The sequence below is a fragment of the Lathyrus oleraceus genome, chromosome 6 (genome assembly GCF_024323335.1).
Source record: "Lathyrus oleraceus cultivar Zhongwan6 chromosome 6, CAAS_Psat_ZW6_1.0, whole genome shotgun sequence".
Taxonomy (NCBI): Eukaryota; Viridiplantae; Streptophyta; class Magnoliopsida; order Fabales; family Fabaceae; genus Lathyrus; species Lathyrus oleraceus.
In genome coordinates this window covers 521,197,080-521,201,965 of record NC_066584.1, presented here as the reverse complement: position 1 = coordinate 521,201,965, position 4,886 = coordinate 521,197,080, and the positions used below count along the sequence as shown (strand labels likewise).

The window sequence follows — 4,886 nt, the reverse complement described above, 5'->3', positions numbered from 1 at the left end:
AATAATATTCAGTTTGATTTACATTTTAGAATGATTTTTCACAAAATCTAAATCAAATGAAGGGTCTGTTTTAGCTTTAATTATTTTATTTTCTTTTGTATTTTCAAAAATAAATTGTATAAAATTGGTTTTCAAAATCTTATAAATTTTATTTATATTTATTTTTTCTAAATTTAAAGACTAGTTTTGATATATTATAATATAGACATACGTTATTAAAAATTAAAATATAATCGTAATTACAATTTAGACTAAAAATTGTATCTCAAAAATGATATTTATGAAAAATGATTTGAAATGACTTCAAAATTAAATAATTTTTAAAAAATATTAAAATCCAAAATAAGTTTTAGTAAAATAAGAAAATATTTAAATTAGCATTTTAAAAACTATTTGAACTTAATTTACATTTAAATCTTTTATGAATTTTTTTTAATTATTTTTCCATAAAATTTTATTTCATTATAATAATAATATTTAAAAGTTAAATTAACCGGGCTCCAAATTTTCAAAAAAAGAGTTGTTGTATTCATAGAATCATTAAACATAAAAATAATTGTATTCAAAAGCAAATTACTAAAAAAAATTGGCTTTTGAGAATTTTTTGAAAAAATTGAGTAAATTTAATTATATATATATATATATATATATATATATATATATATATATATATAACACAAGAAGAAAACACAAGCAACAGCGGTATAGATGAATTGAAGAAATTTCCTCTCTTTGTAAGCGGAATCAGCCGAAGCTATCACCACCGTTCAACTCGACCATGGATTATTTGCAGAAGCAATCACCGTCGTTCAACTTGACCATAGATTATTTGTAGAAGTAATCACCGCTGTTAAACTCGACCACGGATTATCAACATAAGAAATCATCACCGTTCAACTTGTTCATGGATTATCAGCAGAAGCTATCACTGCGGTTTAACAAGTGGTCTGATTCAAAGGTTAGCAGAAAGTATATTGACGATGATGTTGCCTTCCATGTTCTTTCGAAACTCCCAGTTAAATCATTGAAGCGTTTTGGTTGCGTACGCAAATCATGGTCCATTTTATTTGAAAATTCTCATTTCATCAATATGTTCCGCAACCACTTCATATCTCATAGCAATTCCGACGATCATCGTACATATCTCCTCATATTTAAACGTGATTGTGCTGATCGTTACCATCCTGAATTGAATTTGCTCGATAGTAGAATCAAATTAACTTTGCCACCTCCATTTCAAGAGGATGACTTTTATCTTAATATTTTGGGAAAAACAAGTGTTAGCGGTGTTTTTTGTATCGGGACAAAGGTTGTAAGGAGAGATTCTAATAAGGTCAAATATGTATTGTGGAACCCAGCTATTGAAGAATTCGTTGTCATTCCTCCTAGCCCCGATGAGCTTGTACCAAAACACCCTCGCCTTGGCGTGTTTCATGACTTTCATGGGTTTGGTTATGACCAAGTAAGAGATGACTTTAAGGTGATTCAATATGTAACGTTTGATAGCTCAAGTTGTAATGACTATGATCCTGATTCTCCTCCACCACAAGGTATAATGTATTTCTCCTTTTTTGAGATATATAGTCTAAGAAATAATTCTTGGAAGATACTCCACATGGATGATATGGCTCAATGGTGTGTTGGTAACCCATTTAATGGGGAGGAATTGTACATGAATGGTGCATGTCATTGGTTGGTTAAGGGTAAACATGATCAAATATTTATGATGTCATTTGACATGAGTCATGAGGTGTTCTTTAGAACGCCCATTGATGAAAGATCTGATTTGGATGATGGATACTTGACGGGGTTAAATGGATCAATTGCTTGTATCACAAATCATGACAAGAATAATATTTTTCACATATCTATTCTGGGTGAACTCGGTGTGAAAGAATCATGGATCAAACTATTTATTTGTGGCCCCATGCCTTCCATTGACTGGCCCCAATTGGATTTGACGGATACATTTTCTTTAGAAAAATAGATGATGGGCTAGCCTATGTTGATTTGATCACCCAAATAATTGAGGAGCTTGGGATTAAAGGAGAAGATTATTGTTGTTATACCAGACTTTACAAGGAAAGCCTTCTTTCGATTGGAGGATCAAGTAACTAGTTTTTTTTTCTCTTTTTTTTTTCATCCGGAGGTATATTTCTATGGTTATTAGGATTTTTACCATGTATACAAAGTGATTTTTCAACTTCAGAAATTCATAATTATTATATTTTATCAATTTAATTTTAATTTGCAAATTGATTATGTCTCTATTTCATTTGTAGGAATTGTATACTCTTTTTTAATTTGCAAACTGATTATGTCTCTATTTCATTTTTAAGAGCGTGAATATGCTGAAATGCAGGTAGTGAAGACCATAACATATATACTTGAGTTTTAGGAATAAACATTGTGTAACTTTTCATGATACTGATGCATATCTCTATATGAAAACAATGTGTGTATTTTGCATGTCACTGTTTTCATCTTTAAAATCCATTACTCCTTGTGTTGATTTTACGGTATGGAAATGGGTACCAATATAACTGTCGATGGTTATTTAACTGTTTTTAAAAGAAAAATAAGAGCTTTCAATATAGATAAATAAACACTAATTAATCGGTTGTAAAATAGATAAATAAACACTAATTAATGTCTTTCATAATAGATAAATCATTCATAGTTGCTTCCTTTTTATTTAGTATATCTATACGGAAGCAATATATATTACATCATCATTATAATTATAATTTCCATGAAAATAACTTGCCACAAGATGAATGGGCTTAACATCCCAACCCATGGCGCTTAGAGGGAGCTTACAAACCTCGCTTTAGGTGCAGCCCCTGAGGGCTCATACTATAAGGAAATAAAGTTGCACCCTCACTAACAGCAATTGCTTTTAGCGCAGTGGTAAGCGCTTGATCCTACAAGTGGTATTAGAGCTTGGTCATGGATTCGAATCCCCCCGGCTGACACTGGGGGAGAGATTGTTGGATAAATAAATCTAGCGTCACCCTTAGGGATTCGAATGGGTTTAACGTCCCAACCCATGGCCCTTAGAGGGAGCTTACAACCTCGCTTTAGGTGCAGCCCCTGAGGGCTCATACTATAAGGAAATAAAGTTGCACCCTCACTAACAGCAATTGCTTTTAGCACAGTGTTAAGCGCTTGATCCTACAAATATTTGGTTATGCATCTGGCCTTTAGTTTTAATGATAATAATGCATTGTTTCTTAGAGAATAATTTTCTACACTAATGGTTTTTATCTAGTGTGTAGCTTTTGCTAACATGTTCTGACTTTGAAGAACTGACGTATGACGTCATCAAATTCTGGAATCAACACACTCTGACTCTGAAGAGATACAAGTGCTCTACAAGAGGTTGTTGAGTTCTAGAAAGCTCTTAGACAACGGTTTTGATGATTGTTTGTGCTAAAGCTTATGAATATGACTCTGATTGAATAGTCTTTGGAGGATTGTCAGCCTTCAAGATTCTCCGCTCAAGTTCTGAAGCTTATGAAAAACAAGATCTGAAGACTCTGAAGACCAAATTCTGAGGAACTGTGTCAAGACTTTGAAGACCGAGGTTCTGAAGATTTTGTCAACTAGTCTCTTAATCATTCTAAGCATGCTTCAATATCATTTCGTCAGAACTCTCTGAAGATTAGAAGATAAGATCAAAAGGTTTTTTACATCAGAAAAGTAGTACACAGTACAAGAGCACCCTTCCTTCCACTATTGTACCATTTTTTCTCCTATATGTAAACCGTTGCACAAAGAGACAACTGCAATTTTCTATTCCAATTCTACCCTCCAACTGATATTTCAACTTCCTATATAAAGGAGGCTTGGAAGAATGGAAGAAGCTTCTAATTCACTACACTAAAATTATGCTCATACACACACTTTTGCTGAACTTCATATTATTTTTGTGTATAGTTTTTATAAACACACAAGAGTTTTTGCTCGTTATCGTGTGAAGATATTCATTGTATTTAACTTGTTTTAATATGCTTTCTTAGATTCAATACTTGTAAACACAAACTTGTAAATCTCAAAGTTGTTTGAGTGGTTTCCTTGAGTGACTAGGTTTTAGTCAAATAGACTCAAGAAGACAAACACGGTTTGTATTTATGGTGTCTGTCATCAGTTTCGATTATAGTGGATTAAGTCCTTGTTGAGAAGGAAAAATCACCTTGGTAGGGTGGACTGGAGGTATCTTCCTTATCAGCAAACCAGTATAAAAATAACTTTGTTAATTTTCTTGTTCGTGTTATTGTTTGATTGAGTTGGTTTTGAAAAAGCTTTTGTTTTAGAAACCCAATTCAAACCCCTTTTTTTGTGTTTCTCGCAACCTTCGCCTTCTACCCTCAAGTGACCATTGTTTTGAGAACAATATTCCTTTAGTTGGAGTGGATTTCAAATATGTTAATATCCTCTCTATAGCATCCATATGAGGCTTACGTGGATCATAACTACTACAAAATAGACCTTTCGTCATACTAAACTTCAATGGTCTGTTTGTTAACCATGGTAATACCTCAATTACGGATGCGATTTTTTATTTATATTTACGAAAATACCTTGCATTACAGTCAAACTAATAAATCGTGATTATACATTTATGGAGTGACACATTTCGAATCTCAGATCCAACAATTTTATACTTTTTCTTTACAATTGATGTTGTGCTTATAACTATAATATATAAATTAAATTGAAATACCTATCACCACGGTTGATAGTGAGAACCATTGTGAAATTCATTACATTTATCACGGTTTTTTAATACAAACATGGTGAAATTGTTTACATATTTATAATATAAGCGAATTAGATCTCGCTTCTTGACAATATCATCGTATCTATCACAGAGAAACCCTAGC

At 32.3% G+C, this 4,886-nt stretch overlaps 1 pseudogene; it reads left to right on the top strand.

The window, feature by feature from the left end:
* Positions 1–713: 713 nt before the first annotated feature.
* Positions 714–2,118, top strand: LOC127096550 (F-box only protein 8-like; annotated as a pseudogene).
* The last annotated feature ends 2,768 nt before the right edge of the window (positions 2,119–4,886 follow it).